The sequence below is a fragment of the Carassius gibelio genome, chromosome A11 (assembly GCF_023724105.1).
Source record: "Carassius gibelio isolate Cgi1373 ecotype wild population from Czech Republic chromosome A11, carGib1.2-hapl.c, whole genome shotgun sequence".
Taxonomy (NCBI): Eukaryota; Metazoa; Chordata; class Actinopteri; order Cypriniformes; family Cyprinidae; genus Carassius; species Carassius gibelio.
This window is the reverse complement of record NC_068381.1, coordinates 11,461,623-11,485,797: the sequence shown is the minus strand read 5'-3', so window position 1 is coordinate 11,485,797 and position 24,175 is coordinate 11,461,623. Positions and strand designations below refer to the sequence as shown.

General features: G+C 36.0%; 1 protein-coding gene across 18 annotated transcripts in view; it reads left to right on the top strand.

Annotated features, from left to right (window-relative positions):
- Nucleotides 1-24,175, top strand: part of nfasca (neurofascin homolog (chicken) a) — an 87,193-nt gene that overhangs the window by 3,007 nt on the left and 60,011 nt on the right. For 16 of the 18 annotated variants that reach the window (XM_052609782.1, XM_052609798.1, XM_052609790.1 and 13 more), the window contains exon 1: nucleotides 19,121-19,384. The exons of the other annotated variants lie outside the window; for them this stretch is intronic. The gene's annotated coding sequence lies outside the window, so the exon portion shown is untranslated. Of the gene's footprint in view, nucleotides 1-19,120; nucleotides 19,385-24,175 lie in introns of those variants that run through there. 18 annotated transcript variants of the gene reach the window in all.

The window sequence follows — 24,175 nt, the reverse complement described above, 5'->3', positions numbered from 1 at the left end:
AATGATTGTTATAAATGATGGGTTATAAATGACGTATATCAGTATTTGCTAGGCCCCCATATTAAGATAATTTAAGCCATTACATTATTTTGCATTGTACTTTACATGGAAGTGGCTTTCGAAGTCAATATATTGTTAGCTTCATTTCCATGTCATTGAACATCTCTGGCCTACAGTTCGCACTGAATCATTTTGTGATCAATTTGTCTAATCAAGGTTGACTTAAAGGTATGTGTGTGTGTGTATATATATATATATATATATATATATATATATATATATATATATATATATATATATATATTACTAAAATATATTAAATTATATATTAAATTAACTATATTAAGTTTTATAATTGTAAATAATTATATATAAATATATAATAAAAAATACATTGTATATATTTAATAAAGGAAATACTATTTTACAAGTCAGATACGTAATGTTTAGTAAAATATTACAAAATATTTAATATATGTGATATTAAATGTTTTTACATAATTTGAATTGAATATGTAATAAAATGTAATAAATATGTAATAAAATAATAATAAATAAATGTTCCTGGACTGCTCTCTACCACTGTAACTCCTAATTTTCATGCGACAGTAGAGATTCTCAGTTAATATCATTTTAGAGAACACAAAGTTACCCATGCATCTCACTGCATGACTCACTCCTGTTTCATTAGCAAGCTCTTCCTGTCTGATGCACTCTGAATATTTTATCGTGACCCAGTTGCTAAATAGCCAACAAAATCTATTGAATGTATTTGTATTTGCCACAACTTCAGTACTGATTCAGATGTCCTGTTTGATCTACGGTAGCGCTCCCCTCTGCCCAGCAATGACTTAAGCCTCTTATGACTTATGACTGTTTTTGATGTACAACATCAAAGAGTTTGCAATGCATTATACATTTGCATCCTTATTCTTCTTGTTTCAAATCATTCAAGCATTATAGGCACAATGGGAACTGTCTGTAACAGTCTTCCGCTGGCTTTTTGCTTCCTTCTGTGTCAGTGCTGTTTCTCTCTGTGACTTTTAGCAGGGCACACATGGTGCCCTGCACCCGCAGGGAGACCACTGGCTCTGTGAAGCCAGCAGCCCTGCACCTGCACAGGCTTCTGAAGCAATGGGTCAGATGTATTCATCAGGGACAGAGTTTTCTCAAAGGAAATGCTACTAATAGATTGAGCACATAAATTAAGCATGGGAAGTACAGAAAATATTGACCATGGCAATTAGTGAAGACATTGATGAGACCAATGATGGAGTGTGTCTGTTATCTGTGTGTGTGAGAGAGCGCTTTGTATGTGTATACATGTATAGTGTGTGTGTGTGTGTGTGTGTGGGTGTGGGTGTGTGTGTGTTAGAGTATATATACACATACATACAGTTGACGTTTTTAAAAGAGTTGATTTTTTTTTAATTTTTTATTACAAGAATTACAAATATCAAAACTGGACAATGAACCATAACCACTTTCTTGAACAATGTTATCAAAAGTCAAAAGCATACAATGCAATCAAATCCTTTATCAATGTTAAATAGAAGCTGGGTTAAATATAGTTTAAAACAGATACATTTGTTTGAAAAATTGTGAATGAATACAATAAGGGAAAAGACTTCCATTGACTGTCATTGTGAGTCATTTAAAAGTATTTCTTTTCAGTATAAATTTGGGTGCTGCTTTCTTTAAATATCAGATAAAACATAGACATCAGAGAGGCTCTTAGAGTATGTGTTGACACAGGTTTTACATTGTACATAATAAATATGATGTTGAAAAGGGTTATAATATAACTTTTATGTGGCTTCTTGTTTGATTTACAGTATTGTTTATGGCTGAAAGGAGGAAATCTTTTAAAAGAGGACTTATTATTTATTTTAGTACAGAACCATTGAACTCTTTGGGGATTTGTTTTGTTAAAACTCATTGAATGACAGATGTCTGAGGTCCCAGAGTCACAGAAGCTAAAAACCCTAACCATTAACTTACTAGACTCAGACTGTGAGAGCAGTATTTGCGAAGGCACACTTACAATGAAGTAAAACTGTATTTTACCTGATTGGCCGGTAATTTTCACAATAAGTTAGTTAATTTGTCAATATAAAGAACAAACATATCTGTTGGATAGAAAAAGATTTTGGAAAAAAATCCAAGTCCAGGCACTCAATAGGATGCAAAAGTTAAAAAGCCTTTAATGGTTGGGCTAAAGCATTAAAACACCAACGCGTATCGGCCCATTGGCCTTCATCAGGGTGTTGGTAACAAACAGACAGAATCACGCAGTACTTATAGTTGCATTGGTTTCAGGTGTGCCACTCTGGCACTTGTAACACAATATTTTGGCCACTAGAGGCAATAGTTCAGATAATGGCTAACACCAAAGATCAAACCATACAAATACAAGATAAGGGATCTCCAAGTGGAAGAAAAAAAAAAAAAAACAGGAGAGAGTAACACCAATACAAACATCTTGTATACTCCACACAATTATATCCATAAAGTCAAATAAATGTGTAGAGGCTAGTTACCCATCTTACTTCTGGATTCATTGTCAAGATAGTTCCAAAGCAACAGGAGAAAAATATTATTATGGGCATTACAGTACATAACGAGGGTTTAGAGGCTTTGAAACACTATCTCTCATCCAGACCTGAACATTTGATGCCTCCCAGTGACTTTATAGTGCAACTTACTGAGTGGACTTTAAAGAACAACATCTTTCTCTTTCAAGACATATTGTATAGACAAGAAAAGGGGACTGCAATGGGTGCTTGTTTTGCTCCCAACTATGCCAATCTGTTTCTAGGCTTATGGGAGGAGCGCTATATATTTTCCCACGTCAACCCTTTTAAAGATAAAATCTTGTGGTGGGGTAGATATATTGACGATGTGATTTTGATGTTCTCAGGTTCAGAAAAAGAACTTGTAGACTTCCATGTATATGTTAATAGCTTAAATGAGAACCTTAAATTTAGTTTGGATTATGATTTACACACTATCAACTTTCTTGATCTACGGATCTCAAAAGATAATGAGGGATTCCTACATACATCTATCTTCAGAAAGTCAACAGATCGTAATACCTTGCTGCATGCTAATAGTTTTCATCCCCCATGGCTTATTGATAACATACCCTTTGGACAGATCCAGAGACTAAGGCGTATATGTGATTCAGATCAGGATTTCCAGCATCAGTCTTTGGATATGCAGCGGCGTTTTCAACAAAGAGGTTACCAAACAAAAACTCTTGTTCAAGCTCATAATCGAGCCCAATCACTTGAAAGGAAGAGCTTGCTTCAGTCTAGACCCAATAGAGTATCAACACAGAAACCCTATTTTGTCACTCATTACAGCAAGGAGGCTGTCCAGATTAAACACATTATAAAGAAAAACTGGAACATTATTGAATGTGACCCGACTTTACGGGAAATATTCACGGAACCCCCTGGAATCAGTTTTAGGAAGGCCCCCACACTTAAGGACAGGTTAGTAAGAAGTCACCTCCCTGCTCCTAAACGTGAAACTTGGCTTCGTCAACCCAAGGGTAACTTTCCTTGTGGTAATTGTAATTATTGTGAGAATATTGCTAAAACTGACAAATTTATGGATGTTTTTAGCAATAAGACTTACACTATTAACAGTTTTATAAATTGCAATTCTACCCATGTTGTTTATCGTTTAGAGTGTACTTGTGGCTGTTTTTATATAGGCCTTACTAAAAGGAGACTAAGAGACAGGGTAGCTGAACATAGATATGCCATTCGGACTGGAAATATGAACTATCCAATGGCCAAACATTATATAGACGCAAAACATGGGAGTGATTCGACCCTAAGAGTAGTGGGCATTGAGGCTGTTCGCCTGGATGCCAGGGGTGGGGATATCATCAAACGCCTTAAACAAAGGGAGACATATTGGATCTATTCCTTGAGGGCTACTAGTCATCCAGGTCTTAATGAAGACTTTGACCTCTCACCTTTTTTGTAAAAGTTGTGTCTCAATAGGGACAGTGTATTGTTGTCCGTGAATGTTGACTGTTCTTTTAATGTACTGTAATGCCCATAATAATATTTTTCTCCTGTTGCTTTGGAACTATCTTGACAATGAATCCAGAAGTAAGATGGGTAACTAGCCTCTACACATTTATTTGACTTTATGGATATAATTGTGTGGAGTATACAAGATGTTTGTATTGGTGTTACTCTCTCCTGTTTTTTTTTTTTTTTTTTTTTTTTTTTTTTTTCTTCCACTTGGAGATCCCTTATCTTGTATTTGTATGGTTTGATCTTTGGTATTAGCCATTATCTGAACTATTGCCTCTAGTGGCCAAAAAATTGTGTTACAAGTGCCAGAGTGGCACACCTGAAACCAATGCAACTATAAGTACTGCGTGATTCTGTCTGTTTGTTACCAACACCCTGATGAAGGCCAATGGGCCGATACGCGTTGGTGTTTTAATGCTTTAGCCCAACCATTAAAGGCTTTTTAACTTTTGCATCCTATTGAGTGCCTGGACTTGGATTTTTTTCCAAAATCTTTTTCTATATTTAACCCTTCCAAGAGCACCAGAGGATACAAGGGATTCCAGCAGCGCTCCAGTTCTCTTTTGTTTATATCTGTTGGATATTTAGTTTCATTCTAGATAGTATGTTCTGGAATATTTAAAGGGGTCATATGATGTTGCTAAAAAGAACATTATTTTGTGTTTTTGGTATAAAGCAGTGTGTTTATGCGGTTTAAGGTTAAAAAACCACATTATTTTCCACATAATGTACATTATATTGTTGCTCCTCTATGCCCTGCCTTTCTGAAACGTGTAGATTTTTACAAAGCTCATTGGTCTGAAAAGCAAGGTGTGCTCTGATTGGCCAGCTATCCAGTGCGTTGTGATTGGCTGAATGCCTCAAGCGTGTGATGGAAATGTTACCCCACTCACCATACTGTGATGTCGTTTCCTGGCACGACCAGACAAAAACATGAAACCCATTATAAACAAGGCATTTGTTGCATCCAGTGGGGACATAATTACTGATTATAATGACTTATAATGTCTTTTTACACATTGTGTTGTGTATCGTGCTGCAAAAACATAAAACCATGTCTGAATTTGTGATCGGAGTTTTAAATCTTCAGTGGCAAAATTCAATAAATATGAAAACATACTTACAGGCTGTGAATCAAAAGTGCCAGATAGTCCTTGCAAGGTTGGGACTGTCTCCCTTTATAGAAAAAAACACCAGGTATTGTAGGCTACTCTCACAGGAAACAGTCCTCGTCCTCCGTAAAATGCGCTGCACACATCTGAATATTTGGGTTAAACTGTTTCGGAACATTGTTGTAAATACAACTTAACCACTGATTTCTAATTGTGTCCTCTTTTGGAAGACCAAACAAAGTAGCTTCGCTTTCACAAGGAAACAGCATCTCCAAAACATTGCAGCGGTGGTGGCAGCAACAATAATACAGCCAGAATAAAAGTTACACTTTCTTTCTTTGCATATACATTTGGGTGGCGTTAAGAAAATCTTCCCACATTGTGACTTATAAATGTGAGGGCGTGTTTAAATAAGCCATTGTATGAGTGCATGGTGACTCTTAACTTTTATAAAGAATATCTCTTTGGAAGTCTTGGAGACTTTAGTCTCTGCATCTTTAAGCAAAAAAAAAAAAAAAACTTAACACTGGTGAACAGGTGACATAATGTTAAATTTCTTCAAATCTGTTTCTGATCAGGAACCAGTCTAATTTATATCTTGGATAGCATGAGTGTGTGTACATCTAAAATTTTTAACATAAGCTATTTTGCTGTCATCAACAAAACCACTCATTAAAATCTCGTAACTCCAGAAATTTCAGCATGATATTTCATAATGTTTGATCTCAATACTGCATATTTTGTATATTTGATAAAAAAAAAAAAAAAGTTTCCATGCAAAATTTAAAGCCATTTGGCCAATTCATTTTCCACTGGATTACAATCAGTCAAAATAGCCTATAGAAAATCAGTAACTATCTGATCAAATTAGCAATGGAGTCATCTGATATGACACATTATCACATTGCAGCTTGTTCAAGGGTGGGGGGGGGTCTTTATTAGATCCGTATATCACCTTGGGATCACAGACGGCCAGCAAGCCCTGGAATTTCCCCATCAAAATCTGCTCAGGTGGAAACACCTGTCGCTGTAAACAATGAAGAAAACATGACACATGCCTTGTCTTGTTCTCTAGTGTGAATGGAAATAAATGGACAATAACAAGCCATCTTTAGAGATGATGAAAGGATCGGAGGTCAGGTGTAAGGTTTGTTTTTACTTCCAGGTGCACTTGATGTTTTTAGAAATTGAATTTAGCCTTCTATAGAACTGCCTGACAGCTTGAAATAGGTCTCTATGTTGTTATTAATGTGGTTTCACATGTGTTAAGACGTTAAGATGTTGAGCCACTTGGGAAACATAGCTCAGGGATATTACAGGTGATTCTTCATTTATGTTAGCTGCCCTGCAATTACCGTCAGATTCTGCCTTCTGTATCAGTGTCAGGCAGTCAGTCACAAAGCAGGATGGTGTGAAAAAATTCCTGTTGGGAAATTTGAGCCTCGGGGCTTGAGGGGAGGGAGGTTTCGGGGAAAGAGAAGTGAGGACTATTTAAAAAAGACAACAACAACAAAAAATGCTCTATTGTAATGCATTTTAAAATGTAAGTAATTACTGTGATGATTTGGTGCTCACAGCTCAAGAAACATTTCTTATTATTATCATCATCAAACTGCTGAGCTGCTTACTACAGTATTTTGTGGAAACCATGACCCAAATGATTGTCAAAAGTTTGACAATTTGACACAGTTTAATTCCAAATTACAATTTATTCTAAAGGTTGTAAGGTTCTTTTAAAGAGCCAGTAAGATGAAAATCTAAGCTTCCTATCAATGTTTATGTTATTTTGTCAAAATATCATTTTAAAATTACCTAAATTCTCAGAGATCCCCAAACGGTTGGCGCGAAGCTGTTCAAAAGCTGTTTCCTTAAACCCCACCTTTCGGTAACATACTGTGTTCTGATTGGTCAACTGACATAGTCAGGTTTGATTGGTTGTTCCGCACAAACCTCCACGGTAAACTGGTTTCATATGGATTGCTTTATTACAGAATATCTGTTTTCGGCAGCACTTGTTTAGTTTTAAAGTAGACATGTCAAGCATTCTATATATATCTCTCTCATGTCTCTTCGTTGAGCATTCACAGAGTTACACTTCATTTTAATGACGTGTTTGAACATGACGATTTTTGATTTCCCATCTGTGTGGCTCTTTAATATATATATGTGTGTGTGTGTGTGTGTGTGTGTGTGTGTGTGTGTGTGGAGAGAGAGAGAGAGAGAGAGAGAGAGGTAGGTTGATGGTAACGGGTACGCATAACCTAGGCACACAACTTTGTTTTTTTAATATATGTAAACTAACATCTTATGTATTCTGAAAAAGTAAAGAAAAAAATAGAATAGATAAATGTATATAAATGTCCGTTTAACAATCATGTTGTAAAATAGTGCATTAGCTATTCATGATTAAAGTAATTTTTCCCACATATTAGAGACACAGACAGCATCATTTGTCAGCTGACAGGGAGAATCATGACTTGTTAAAAACAATGAGAAAAAGGCAAGAAAGGAGCGGGAGACGCAAGTCTGTCACTGTGTCTCCATTCTCAATATCTATCCTTCATCCCTCATTTCTCCTGTTATAAGCAGATGGACAGTGGGGGCCTTGGAGTCTGGCATGGTGTCCATTGTGGGCTTTTGATATTTAAACTCGCCCTCATCTTCCCTCAGGGGACGCCCGATTGTCTCCATTGTTCAAGAAAAAGTGGGCCAAGAAAGAGAGAAATAAAGAGAGGGGGATCAGATTGACATAAAAGGGGAGGGAAGGATTGGTAATATAAAAAAAACTGAAGAAAACAATCTTTGAATGACAGTCTTTTCTGGTTCAACCATTTGAATCAAAGTGTGTTTTGTGGAGAGCACCAAGTTTGAGTGTGATGGACAGGAGCACAGAGAAACCACAGCAAGGGGATTTTCCCCCATCCTGAGAGGGGGAAGCAAATAATGCCAGTTTATGTTTAAATAATGTCGTTTATGACAGCAAATAAGGAAGATTTTTAAAAAAGTGTGTATAGCGAGGGAGCAAGCTGTCAGGTACTGAAATAACAAAAAAATTACAGTAGACAACCTGCTAGACAATAAATATACATTGAAATAATCCTTTCTTAAATATGGAAGAACAAATAAGTATCCATTTTCCAACACTATTCTAATTTGTGTTTTTGAGGTACAAAATGCTCAGTTTGTACAAATCATTTAATTTCATGTCTCACCTCACCTCATTGCTCCGTGACATGAACAGACAGCGCAGATGCATGGGACAGAGAATGAGTTTCTGTGCCAGATGTATGCTGTGGGGTTTTTAGGGAAAGACCAGCCAAACTGAACACGCTCCCATCTGTACCTCTTGCTGCACACAAACTGAGAACACAGGCCACACAAAGGAGTATCAAATATGATAGTAGCCTATGAGACAACAGCTCCTGCTAAACATGCAGAACATGTTTTATGAAGTTATTAAACAAAATGAGATTATGATGAATGGAAAATCTTTTTTTGAAAATGAATCAGCACTTTAGCAAATTTATGAATATGTCCCAAATTTTAGAACTAGGCCTACTTATTTATTTTTTTTGCCAAGGTTTTGTTGCCATACACATTTAAACGACATCTGATAAACCATTAGTGTGTAACCTGCATTGACATGATCTGAACTGAAAACAACGAGTCTTTAATTTTTAATTTGTACATTTGCTGAATGAAATCATAGACCTGTTAGCTTACAGTAAGAATAATTTGGCCCCATAATACGAGATAAATATATTTATAAATGTGTGTGTTTGTATATATATATATATATATATATATATATATATATATATATATATATATATATATCCCACATTGAAAATAATAGCTTGTTTTGTTGTTAGCTTAGCGCTAACTCTGTTGTGCCCCACAAAATACAGGTCATATTGACCTCAGGCCAAATAAGGGCTATTGAAGTCCTGTCATTTAAGTTGTGTTTAGAGTCTTAGTTATGATGCAGCTTTTCATTTATGATGTTTTAATTAGGTCATCATGGGCTAGTGGCTAATGTGTTCAGACAGTCCTATCCTGAGCGCATTGCTAAATGGCTAATCTCAGCAAAGGTCAGGAAATGAGGGTTTGTTAATGTGATTTGTCTATCAACCATCAGTCTCAGTTTCTTCTCCATCGTATCACTCTTTCTCGTCGCTGTTAATTAGAATAGCATCTCCATTTAAGGCATTTGAATCGATCTGTTTGTCATTGTGATTGCTTTCAGATGACACAGATTGCTCTTTATCTCGGTGAGGTTACGACATAGAGTTTATTTTTCCTTCTCCAGGGCCATAACCCAAAGGTCAGTGTCACCACGGCTGTTTTGAAGGTCATTACATGCAGAAGTGTCACACTGTTGTGCCTTTTGGCTTTCATGTCTATGAGTCACCCAGAAGGTGATTGTGTTTATGACCCAATACATCATTGCAGGTTAGCTTGAAATATCATGGGTTTCATTTAAATTTGAGAATATTAAATTAAGATTAATTTCGATAACGCAGTTGCTCGCTGAGATGTAAAAGCCAAAGATGAAGGTGGTGGGTAAAGGCGAACAAACATGGGGGAGGGGAATGCCATTATAAATTTATGTTGACAAGACATTTAATTTATGTGTGTCAAATGGAGAGTAATTTTTCAGTAATGGTGTTTTTATAGGGATCTATTTAATATCTCAGTTGTGCATGTCATTCTCCATCAAGCTCATACTGCACCCATATAGTGTCATTATAGTTCTTATTAATATTTTGAATTCGTTTTTAATTTAAATATTTATAAATATTTTTATTTGTAATTTTAGTTAACTTTTTTGGAATTTTATTAGTTTTTAGTTTTTTAAATATATCTCTAAATATATTTTAAATATATATTTAATTATAGTTTTAGTTATTTTAGTACATAAAGTAAAACTAAATGTAAATGAGAAATGAGTTGCTTGACTTGGCAACTAGATGGAAAAATTTCAGGTAACATTTATGTAATTTCAAGTAATACAAAATGTTTTTAAACTATAATAACCCTGATCATGCTGAATGTGTCTCTGTAAGTGAAAATGTTATATTCTTTAGAGTAAAATCACTTTAAATGCAAATCCAATGTATAAAAGCGTCTGCTAAATGTATGAAAATTTTTTATTATTATTTATTTTTTTGGACAAACTTTACCTTTAAGTGCTGATTCTTATAAGGATTCTGTCTGCCTGCAACATGTAGGTCAGATTCAGAGCTTCACCTAATGTTCACAGAAACACAGTGACCTGTTTGTTGTATTAGAGAACAACTCCCTTGATCACATTTCATAATTTAATTCATTACTGCTTCTTTAAATCAGCCTAAAATGTCTAGGTGAAAGTGTTATGCTGATACTTTTAAGATTCATGGGTTTTCTTGGACGCATTTGTTCCATCTAATTAGCTGAGATGTGATAACCTTGGTTTGGCACAAGTATTTTGTCCCTAGAAATAATATCCATGCCTGCAGGTGTTTCTCAGAGGGGGGTGTCTGTAATTTGACGCATCTAAAATAACCTTATGGTAAGCAGTGACACTTTTATCCGTCTTTTCCCACGCCTCTGAAGGGGATGAGACTGAAGTCGTGACCACACTCTTTCTGTCTTTTTTTTTTGTGTGTGCATATGTATATATATATATATATATATATATATATATATATATATATATATATATATATATATATATATATATATATATATATATATTATTTATACCCATTAAAAAATATATGGGTGGATTTACATGACTGCTAAAAATGTATTCCTATTGAGACAGTTGTAATGTTACAATTGAATTCAAATAAAAACTGTTCTTCTGAACCTTCATCAAAGAATCCTGAAAAAGTATCACAGTTTTTGCAAAATTATTAAGCAGCACTGTTTTAACATTGAAAATAATGTTAAATGTTTCTTAAGCACCAAATTGGCATATTCAAATTATTTCTTAAGGATCACGTGACACTAATGATGCTGAAAATTCAGCTTTGCCATCAAAGGAATAAATTACATTTGAAAAAAATATTGAAATAGAAAACAGTTATTTTAAATTCTAAAACAATTTCACAGTATTACTGTTTTTACTGTATTTTTGATCAAATAAATGGAGCCTAAGCATAAATACTTTTAAAAAAATATATTAGGTAATTCGACCTATTCTTTCTTAGTCTGAAAGATAATGCAATAAGTTAATTTCCTGTAATTAGTGCCAGGAGTCTGTATATTATCCAGAGACGCAGCAGTCCATGTAGTTGTATTATCAATATTCCTTTATAGATACTGACTTTGTTTTGCAAGCAGTTAAAATTCTGAATAAACCCATGCAAATTTATTTAGTCTTTTTGAAGGACCCTCAGCCGCCCCTCTGAGACCTATATAGGGTTACAAGTCTCTATCAGTGTTTTCATACAGAACAGGTGTCTGTTGGGTCCCAACGGGAGGTTACATCATTAAGGCCCCTCATATTAGTTCATAGGCTTAAACCGTGTGTTATGTAATACTGTAAAAAGGAAGCTTTGAATTGATGTAGTAGGAAATCTTGTGGATAAAAAAAACCCCAGCTTTATTTGTGCATATTATTGATCTAAAGCAGATGTTATGATCTCCATGGCACAGATGGCTTGTCTTGGTTCGTAATTACGTATTCAGGACTGTCTTGTGGTTCTGCAGTGCAGCTGCTTTGCCCCATTGTATTCTTAGATGTTGGAGCATGTGTGCGAGTTTGGGGGGGATACACACAAGCTCTGGCGGGTGACCAAAGCTTTCCCTCTCTTGTCCAGATTTCTTGAGGGCAGATCGGGACTCAGCCAGCAATTAACTGAAGAAATGACAACACCTCCTGTTGATAGAGGCTCCTGAAAAGCAGAGGGGGAGGGTTAAATGGGCCTGTGCAAGACAGCCACCGTTTGACCAACAAGTGAGGAAGGGCTTTTTGTTAACACTCACTCTGATTCAGCCTTCTGTCACTGAACCGTGACCCCAGGGGTTAACACACTTGATGTCAGACCTGGGGTTGACTCTTCAACTGACACAGTTAAACGTTCAGAGCCCTGATCTGTGGCGGAGTTCATCATGATCCATATGTTTTCGATGTCTGGCCCACAAAAGTTTGTTTTATAGGTCATGTGTGTGTATACACATGTGCTTTTTCTCAAAATGTTTGACTTGATTGAAACAGATCAGAAATCTCACATCAGTTTTACAGCATTGTCATCTAAGTCTTTTGTTTGGGAGGAATCGTTTGTACAAATCTTTGATATTCGTATGTGGTTGGCTAGTATCATGTGAGAGAATTATTATTTTTATTATGATGTCATTTATTGAGTTTATTCATGGTGTAATTTAGCGAATTTTTCCTATTTAAAAAAACACATTAAAAAGGTTTATACTTATACAGCTGGCTTGCATACTGTGAGAAGTATCACAAGCAATATCATTTTTATATTAAAAAATTGACTGAATTTGTGTAATTAGTATTGTGAAATATTATTAACATTCATTCATTCATTTATTTGATTAGATATAATGTAGACAATATAATACAAAAAAGATATTTCTACATTTGTAACACACACACAATGCTGTTTTCTTTTGAAATGTTTTTGAACAAGTTATTTTCTGTAATTTTCTATCTCTGTCTTTATGCGAGCTGTTAAGTAGTACTTCAGAGAAACTGTTTACATCACTGAGAACATTCTGATCCAAACACTTTGACTTTTACACCTCCAATAGCCCTGCTGTTCAGAGTCTTCATTGAATTACAGAGTCCACCCATGTTCCTGCTTACGCTAACCCATGTAACTCTCTGTGGTGCGCGCTTCAGTGTGTGCGGCATCGGCTGAGCGCACAGAAAACAGTGCACGAGTTAAAACTGCTTGAGTGTGTTAACTGGCAAGACAAAATGTGCCAATAATAAACTTTCGCTATATGATGGTTAACCTTAACAGTTAATCAACGAATCACATGTGTGCCGAACCGTGGGGCCTTGCACCCCTACTAGACAAGGCAAGCAAAAGCAAGAGCTTAAACTATGACCCTTAACTATTTAATGGTTAACATAACTGATTATGTCATGACCCTGTTCATGAGACACTTTTTGTTTGTGAAGTCACTGAATCCATTCATGTTTTAGCTGTATCTGAATCTGTTAAAGATGTGTGAATGTAAGTTAAATCAAGAAACACTGGAAGGAGTTAATTTTCACTTTAAAGTGCCCAAAAGAAGAGCTTCAGGATATATGGAAGAGAATCAATATCATGGATCTGGATATAATTTATGTTGTTTCAGTCATAAAAACTCTTTTTTCTTTCTTCGATTTTGTTCCCTCATGTTAAATATATATAAGAAGAGAGTGAATTGGATCATTGGAGAAAGGGAGGACTGTCTCAAGAGTTGCAAGACTAATGTGGATGTATCTGCTTGCCTTCGGCAGCAGCTGTTCTGAAGGGCTGCCATTAATCTGACCCTCAGACCGGCTCTGTACACAGCAGGATAAGAGGAGAAGGTTCTTTGGATCAATGGAGGGTGGGACAGAGAAGACAGAATGTGTGTGGAGAGGTTTGGACCTGATAAACGAAAGACCAGCTGTCCCCAAGAGCTGCCAGACCTCATCAACGGAATCAGAGAGAAACTTGTTCTCTTAACATGACTTCTATGCCTGCATTAGATACAGCATCAATATTAAAGGGATGGTTCTTCCAAAAATTATAATTCTGGCATCATTTACTCACCCTCAGGTCATTCCAGACTTCTGAGAAACACAACAGAAGAAATTCTGAAGAACTGTCTTGGAGTTACAATGACTTACATTCAACTTACAAAAAACATTGTTCCACAAAATATATAAAAACATACATAAGGAAGAGTAATTACAATTTTTATATTGAGTGGACTACTTTAATTATACATGCTTGGCTAAATGAGCAAATCAGAATAGTTAAAATCTATTCGAAGTCAACTCACTCTTTGTGTTATGGGTTTAGTAGATATCAGAGGTATCAACTGGCTCATTTGTGATGAATAATGCCTCTTATTGGCTAAGGAAGTGATATATCACTTAAACAGATGGGAGGCATGGGAGCTACATAGCATGAACACCCGGATACTACCTCATCTAGATGACTTTAACACTTTGTTGACCTGTCCAACCATTGAGAATGTGATTGTTGCTGAGTGCTATTAGCTAACATGCAGCATGTATCTTACTTATCTGCACTGTCTTTGAAACACAACAAAAGCAGGAATATTTCATCCAAGTTTTTTTTATTATTGAAAAACTTTTATTAAACAATGATTCATTCATTTGATCAAAAGTGAAAAAAGGACATCGATAATGTTTCAAAATATTTAAGTTCCAAATGAATACTGTTCTTTTGAACTTTATCATCTGACTTATCATCAAGGAATCCTCAAAGAAGAAGAAAAAACTAGTTTTTCCACCAAATCAAAGCTGTCACCCCATCTCCATTTTTACCTGGTCTGAATGACTACATGTGCATAAAAAAATGTCAGTCTGAGAACCGTTTATTTCTTAAAAAAAAAAAAAAAAATTTAAATTGTAATAATATTTAAACTTTTATTGCAGTATTTTTCATCAAAAAATGCAGCCTTAGTGAGCATAAGAGAAACCTTACTGATCCCAAACAGTAGCGCATGAACTGTTTCATCACGAACTGTTTATTTTACTGTCATTAGAATAAATGCGAGTGACACTGCCATTATGTTGATCTGGCCATACACACAGTTTTATCCCCGTTCCACGAACAAGTGCTCGAAAGCTGCTGGTTTACATGACCAATCATGCCAGAGTGGGATTCACTCCAGTGGGACTCACATGGACTCATTTCAACTCATTACTGACAGCTTTTGTATATGGCCTCTCTCATAAACTTGGCAGCTCCCAGTCTTCCCAAGTGTGCTCTTCAGCCCTCTCGTTAGTCCGTAATGAGCCGCCCCGTTGATTGCTGAGAAAGAAGAAAAACAAAAACAAAAAAATCGCTTATTTCCCCCGACACAGACAAAGGAGGTCTTACTTTGCTCAAACAGCCATGATGCTCCACTGTTGGTTCTCTTTGTTTTACTCATGTCCTGTCCTGGAGGACCACAAACAACAAGAGCCTTTCTATCTTTCTCAGAACATCCATATTCTTCTGTCTTTTCTTCTCCTGTCATCTCTCTCTCTTCTTCTGCCCCCTCTGCTGCTCTTGCACATTTTTTAACCCGTGCCCCTCCCTATCCCTCTGCCTTTGTGTCCCTCAAGCTGGTTTAAATATTTAAACAATCCAGTTAGCGTTACACCTGATGCAATTGAAAGACAGGCCCTTTGTGGTTGTATGCTCTGGCATGGCAACACAGCAGGAATGTCTTTGCTCATAGCCTTTTAATGTCTGCATGACTTGAATACAGGTTTCTTTACCTCAGAACTTGTCACTGAATGAAAATCTCTTGGTGTCACTTTACTGAAAATCGATTATGGGGTGAATGTCCATTTGCTGTATGTGTTTTATTTTTTTTTATCACCCATAATCAGAACATGACTGTGTTTTCTGAATTCTTTACACTTTTTCAGCCATTTTTTCTTAACGAAATAAATATCTTAATAGAAAAATAAATTGCATGTTCTAATGATTGATATTGTTTCATGAAATCATGAAACTGGTTTGTGTTGCCTGGCTATAACATCTTTAAAAATGGTAACAACCTCATTTTTATATGGTGAAATACAATTATTCTGACCGTTTGAGTTTTATTAAAATTAATAATTGGTCTTCCACAATAGCAAACATTTAGATCATGATAACCACTAGGGCTGTGTTCAAAATATCGATATGACGATGTATCATCACAGAGATTTGCACTGTTGGGAACGTCACTTTAAAAAAGTAATTAGTTATAGTTACTCACTACTTGTTCCAAAAAGTAACTGAATTAGTAACTGAATTACTCTATAATAAAAGTAACTCGTTACCAGGGAAAGTAACTATTTGCGTTACTGTAAAAAAAAAAAAAAAAATTGCTATATGTCAAGTTTTTTTTTTGTTTTTTTTTTTTGCAGTTTTCACAAGTCAGTTAAAATGAGTAGAACAGACAGGTGTTTGTACATAACTACTAAAGCCACTAGCTTTGTAGATGCGTGTGTATCACATTACACTTACACATTACATGCACGTTCTTGCCTTTGACCACAATGAATTCAAAGTAGTGCTTATATCGCCACCTTGAAAATGCCAACTTTTCATCGGATTGCTCCTGACTCGCCATCTCTGCTGCTGCTGCGAATCTTCGTGTAGCTGTTGCGTGCATGGGTGCGCGCGCGTTCGCGTGTATGTGTGTGTTTGGCGCCACTGGTGTAAAAACACTGGCTCTGAATGGCTACCATGAAACACATGACTCTGCCTTAGCCAATCATAATCGTTTATCTCTATATTAACCCACCTCCTCACTCGCTGTGCGAGACAGGGGTGCGTTCGGATTACATAGTTTATTAAATCAATGCATAGTAACGCACCACATTTAACGTCCAGTAGTGTTAATGGCGTTATAACGACGGGAAAAGTAATTAGTTAGATTACCCCGTTACTGAAAAAAATAACATCGTTACCTAACGCCGTTCTTTTAAACAGCGTTATTCCAAACACTGGAGATTTGACAATATGAATATCGTTACAGCTGGCCCTGTATCGATATTGTGGCACGTGCACAGCAGTGGACAGTGCTTAATTGGATTACAAGAACACCATTTAAAATTGAGTAGAAAAGTGCAAGGTTTCTAAAAAAATAATAAATAGAGCTTAATATATAGCCTACAACAAGATTTAATCTGGCCGCAAAGGAACAAAACTGGGATTGCCTGATATAAAGAAATTTATCCCCTTTCATGTGTGCATGAGATACAGAAGACAGCGCATTAGTTTAGAACTCTTCTTTTCATTATATTTTTAAAAAGTAGAGAGTGCATTAATTTGTGCAATGATAATATGAGTACATTACAATATAAATGTATTAGAATGAGCAAATTATTATTTATGGGCTTAAAAACAATATGCAAACAATCAGAATGTCGTACCTGGTGGGGAGTGCCCAATGTAAACATTAAACATATGCCATTACCTATATTGTACTGTGGTACAGTTATGGAGGCATTTCATATTGCAGAGGTCAACTGCTTATAGTTAGCACTGGCCCTAAAGTATGCAGTGTTTTATAAACAGCTGCATTACTAAATTCTACTGAAGTAAAATTCAGTACAGCCATGAATCGTGATATGTATCGTATCGTGGGATATGTATCATGATATGTTTAGTACTGTGACTTTGCTGGTGATACACAGCCCTAATAACCACAGTTAAAACCAAAATTCAATGGTAAAGATGTTATATGTGGTTTCTAGGTACAGCTTTAAAACATAAACTGTAATCGCAATTTTCAGCCATGTCATATTATCAGTCAAATGATATTCACTTTATCCTGTTAGTTCCCTATTAATCAGACACTTTCCAGTTGTGAAATAAACTAGTCAGGTGAAGAAAACATATTCAGCCTTATTCAGTACTGGTTGTGTTTTCAAAAAAATACCATAACTAATTGATTTGCATTGTGTTAATGTTTCTCAAACATGCATTCCTCACTACTGCACTGCAGCACCACAGTGCCATTACTGAATCTTTAGAGTATGTGAAAAGTTTTTGAAAGAATTGTTACATTTTATGTCTTCCTATGTCTTTTTTCTTTCTCACTGCTTCCCCAGAGCATTTACTGTTGATCTTCTGTGCCAATTATGAAGAACTGAAACAAACCTTTTATTTAGGCTTACTCCCTCTGTTTTGCATCTGCCAACACAGGAGCCCCCACAAAAGACGTCAGTGGAAAGGAAAATATGTGAAAAATGTCTCATAATAAGGGAAACCCATTCTGCCCTTCACTGCACTTGGACTGTGTATGTTTGAGGTCACAAGCAAATATGCTACAACAACAAACACTGTTAAATCTTGACATTCCTTGATTTGTGTAGCAAATTGGGGAATAAAGAAGTTGTTTCAGTGTTTCATCTCACTTTGCATTGAAATTAGTGTTTGAGCTGTTATCTTTGCATGCTTGCTGTTGAACTCCTGTTGATATGCAGTCACGGAGGAGACCACTTTTCATAATTGAATGTGTTTACCTTGGAAAACTAAATACCTTAAAATTGCAAATCCACCTTGGAGACACTGGATCAAGGGTCCTGCTTAGAGTTAAGTTGTAAGTCACCTGCAGTCCTTGGCTTTTAGATGGTTTATGGTAAGTGATAGTAATTTGGCATCTTGCTTTGAATGTGTTTGTCCTTGCTAGTATGTCCCATTCTGCGATATATAAACGTGCTGAGGAATTATTATCTTAAATAAAGGTAGAATTCATTACTATTGCTTTAATGAACTAATTAACCTTTTTTTGACTGGAAGCAAGAGGTTAAATATCTTTATCATGTAACTCAAATTCTCTGGCACTGGCATCTATCGATCACTGTCTAAACTAGGCTCCTTTAATTATATACAGTGAGCATTTGCATGTTGTTGACAACATATTGATTTGTCAGTAGGTGATAGGAGGGCAAACAGGGAGTGAAAAGGAGTCCAGACATACACAAGGTTGAGACAAGGGTCATAATAGAGAGGTCAAGCTCAGAGGGAAAGCCTCGAGGAGGGGTGAGTCTTCTAGCCCAGCCTGAGAAACGCTTAATTTCCACCAGCTGACAGAGGGGGAGGATTTTTTCCTTGATGTGTGTATGCATTTCTTATTGTGTGGAGCACGTGTGTGTGGATCTTTTTCAAAGGGGGGGAGGGGGTCAACCCACACTGTGATTAATTATTCATTAGGAAGGCGGGGAGACGTCGAAGTAGGAGGTGGCAGACGGGCAATCTGTGTTTGCTGTGTGTGAGGGAGGCAGAAAGAGAGAGGGAGCATCAGAGACAGTTAGTAAAGGCTTGAGGTAAGGATGCACAGAGGCATAACAGCCCTCAGAAGACACGTCATTAAGGAATTACACACATGCTCTGCTTCTTGATGGCACAGACTGTAAGCCACAGTGACCTACTCCTCTAGTCAAAGGATTTTAAACCAAGCAAGCAGCCGGCACAAATGACAGAGGAATCTACTCTAATAGAGATGACAAGCCAGCTCACTCTTACCAGATACAGAGACCTTCTTGCCTGAGAGGTAAATTTAGTTTGTTTTCTTATTTCATTGGTGTGTCTCTGCCTAGATTCAAAAGCAGACTACAGCGGGCTGATAATTGCCTTTTTTGTTTCTGGAAGGAGAGAGAGGGCTGCCAGCATGTGTCTTTTCTCATGCTGACTGCATTAGATTGGGCTTTGTTGGTCTGACACATTTAGACTTGTGGCTTATTCTGTTAAGTTAGTTATATTAAGCTTTAAATAGACATTAAAATGTATTTAAATAAATAGAAAAGCATGAAATGTACTGTATTACCTTTTTATTTTCAAATTAAATCTTTCAGAAATTAATTGAGATATTTGACATTAAAGAGTGACATTAAATAAATATTTGAAAGATTACATAAAATATTTGCAAGATTGCATTTATTGCTATTGTATCTCTAATTGTGTGCGTTTGAGCTGTGATTTTGGTTGGTCATGGTAGCTACACACTATTCTAACAGAGGGCCTTTGAGACTTTGTTTTTTAATGAGTGTCCACTTGTAGTCAGAATGTTGAAAAAATTATTTTTGGCCAAATAATAGATGTAAAAAGCATATTGCATATGATTTCATGAGTTAATTTTTTTTTTTTCTAATCATTCAGACACTTATTGATGAGTGGCTGGCTGCAGATGAGAACATATTGATCTTTGAATTGTACGCTGGGCTACATGTTGCATGATCGGGGTCTTGAAAACTTAACTAGCTCTGGCCATGACCTTTGTGAACTCTGTTGCATTGCCCTCATATTCTAAAGTGTTCTGTCTGTCTGCATGTCTTGCAGCCACCACATCACTGAATGTCATCTCAGCTCATGTCAGACTGAGGAGTAGTCTTAGTTTTACCCTAAAATTAAACTAGAGCTGTCAGTCAGTTGCATTAAGTGTTTAGCTAAGGATGTATGAAGCATGTGAATCACATTCAAAAGAAAACACTCGTTTACTGAAGCACATACACCAACACAAGCCAACTGCACTTGACAACCTCAGACACTCTCTGAGCTGTCATTGTGTGATCTGTGTGGATTTATACTCTGCAGTGTTGTGTTTCTGTCTGTCTCAGTGTAGCTATAGGGCCAACTGAGAGATTGTTACTATTCAACAAGACCTTTTACTCGCTATTTATTTCAGCAGGCAATTAAACCGTAATTAGCCTTTACTAATTAAAGTGTGTTTAGAGTGTTTCTCCTTTTTTTAGTTCTTTTATATGTGCTCTCATTCTCAACATCTCTTCTCAATATTTTCCCCTTTCTCTTCATCTGCCTGGATTCTGTTTACACAATAATTTGTCATTTATGCACTTTTACAAAGTTTAAAGTATAATGAACAATTACTGTATTTAATGTTCACTATAAAGGGAGCAGTTTGAGTTATTGTCTTTTTAAATATCTAGGTAAAATATATTTTCATAAAACTTCAAATTGAAGGACGGATTCAATTCAGCGCAAAAAAATAAAATAAAAATAACTGTTTATATAAATAAATTAATAGAATAGCGATAACAATTTACAAAGAAATTCAGGCTATACTGTTTGTATAGATGTAGTCATGCCTCCAAACTCTTGGGATTGGGATATTTACATCATAGCAGTCATATGAAGTTAGAAAAAGGCTGTTTGCTGTCCAGACTTTGATGTTTTCCATCAAAGTTGATAGTGACAAGTCAGTATTTGTTCTGCCATGTGTGTCTCTGCAACATACATGGGAATAAATAGGCCAGTGTCATTTTACAAAAGAACCTCTGTCACGCCTTAATGTAAATATTGTTAGTGGCCTAAACCAGAACCAGATACATGTAAAGTGAAGTTCTAGATGAATGCACCTGAAAAAGGCAAAAACATGTCAGGTTTGTGACAATGACATTATAACGTTGCGTAATATCAGCTCTTTTGAATCAGCCATACAACCGGACATGCAGTACAAGGGGCTGATTGTGTTGATTTGTGCTCTTCTGTGTATGGTGGGTTGGAAAGCTCATCCTTTTGTGTGGGGTGAATATTTCCTACAAGATTCATTCTTAACCCAACACACCTGAGAATCAGATTCAGATATATAATATATTTTTACTTATTTTTTTAAATTATTTTAATATGTATGTATGCTGTATACTGCAGAAATAGTAAGCTTAGTGCTTAGTATACATAGTCCTGGTCTCCTCCTCACTGAACTAATATAATGCCTGATGATCTACCAATAAAATGTGCACTGATTGCTCAAAAATAATGAATTATTTACTTTGTAAAATCACTGTCTAGCTTCAGTAATGTACTTTCATGTAATTTATGCTGCCTTTTAGAGTGGATAAATGCTCTGTTATAGAAGAAAAAGTGGTCTGGTACTGCTCGTTTACGTCCTGAGATTGGGCTAGACATAGATGGATTGTTCCAAAGCGTCTCCAATTAGTCCAGGTCAGTGTCCTTTAAAAAGCCTTCTGCTTTCCATAATGAGAGATTTTACACTGGTGACACTGGCAATGCTCTGCTGGAGTACTAATCATTTCCCTTGTGTTCGTTTCGGCACCAGCTAAGCGATTCTGCCGCCAGTGTGGTGCTGAGTGAAATCTAAATAGTCTATTGTGGCAAACTCTGCAAAATTAGCATCACATGCAGAATAATCACAGCTGTTATCTCAGCACTTCAAGACCTTTGCTTGTTTTATTATTTAGCATAATAGTCTTACAGGTCGGCTACAGTGAGATCATACTGTAAGAACTGACATTTTGAAAAGAATATGGAGCCAGATGTTTGAATCCCAGATGGGGAAACAGTTGTTGGGACCCCTTGAGCATTGTGCTTGAATTGCGTGATTTTTCCTGCTGAAAGTGTGACTGAAAGAGTAACTACTGTAATGTGATGTAATTTTATATTGTGCACATTGCCCTGGTTTACTCAGTAACATATTGAGGAACACAGAAACGTATATATGTTCCTGTTTTGCCAAGACCACCAGAAGACAAAGACTAATCTGAAGAAACTCGGCTGAAGGATTAGAGGAAAATTCTGCCGTATTAGCAAACCATGAAAAACCTTAAGTATATTTCCTTTTTCATACATTTTTGATCCATTTGTAGCCACTATTGGAGCTCGAAGGTGTCAGAGCATATTTTATGGATGTTGAATAACAGGCGATGACAGAAATGTGTTAGTAGCATGCAGAAATAATCCACACACTGAAAGGGATAGGCTGTATTACATGCCTAAAATCCACCAATAAATGTGAGGAATAAATTCAGACATATGATTTATATGTCTCTAAAAAGCATTGACCTGAATTATGACCTCGTATTGCCTCATGTGCACAATCACAGCGCCTGAGGGCAACTGTACGAGCTGAAGCAAACATGAAGTTCAACAGAGGCTGACGTGGAATACACATGAGTCTGATTCATCAGACGTCAGTCCACTGCGATTTGCTGGTGTCTTTAGATCTGACAGAAGGGTGGAACTTGAGGCTTTAGGTTTTTACATAAACTACAGAATTAAGAAAGCACTGTAAATAGCATGCGCATATATTATCTTCAGTGCCTGAATGCACCAACTGCATTGACCCTGTGGCATTTGGAATGTGTTCAATCAGAATGGTTTAAGGACAGAGATGGTCTCCCACAAAGCTGATCCTCTCTCTGCTTCAGGGGCTTGAAAAACAGCTCATGAACCCTTTGGATCCTCCGAGGCAGAGCACAAAGTAATTAGCAATATTTTTGGGGGACTCTCTCTCTCTCTCTCTCTCTCTCTCTCTCTCTCTCTCTCTCTCTCTTTGTACCACAAAATCCCGTACCTTTTTCCAGTACCTCTCCATTGACACCAAACCTGGGCTCATTTTAACCTTGTTGTTGTTGTTAAATTGTTTAACATATTGTTAAGATTATTTTACTCTTTTGAAAGCCCAAATTATTTACAAATGTTAATTACATTTGTAATTAATAGTTAACAATTTTACATTTGTTCAAATTGTCACATTTGTTACAAAGTTACATTTGTTACAATTATTTAATTTGTTAATAAATTAAAAAATATACACATTATTTTCAAGTAATTTGAATAAACGTAATAATTTATTATACAAAACATACTTACATTTTATGTATACATTATTATTAATAATATTATTATTGTATACCATTTGTTTTTATAATTATTCCTTTATTATTATTATTAGTAGTACTGTTATAATTATGCCTTTATTATTATTATTATTATTATAGTAAATTATTACATTTAATTACTTGAAAATAATTTGTGTATATTTTTAATTTTGAATGTACCTTTTATTGGTTTAACGAAGCAAGAACAGAAATGGGGTTTCTTAACCCCTAATTTTGGATCACTGTTCTCTCTTTTGGCTGCATTTCTATTAATCGTTAAGGTTAAGACATGATGTCTGTTCTTTGTATGTACGAGGAGGGACATATTCTCACTTGCCATCTCATTGGTTGATTGGCTTTCTCTATTACGAAAGCTTTAATGGCAGCTTATGTCCAGAATAATAACAAAAGAATAAAAAGCCCATCCTCTTAAATTAGCTCCAGGACCATTTCTTGTAGTTATTATTGTGCACTGGATATTTTTCTGAGGTTTAATTATTGGATTTGTCAGTAGCTTATCTCTCTGACCCCCCTTATTTGTCACACAATCATTCACACATAGACAAATTGAATCAAACTCACACACACGCGTACACACACATAGTAACGCACGTTTCTTATCATTCAGCAATGAGCGGGTGTCTCTAGAGACTATATTCACAGTATTCACCAATCCCTCCTTATTAAAGGGCGAATGAAGGAGGAGC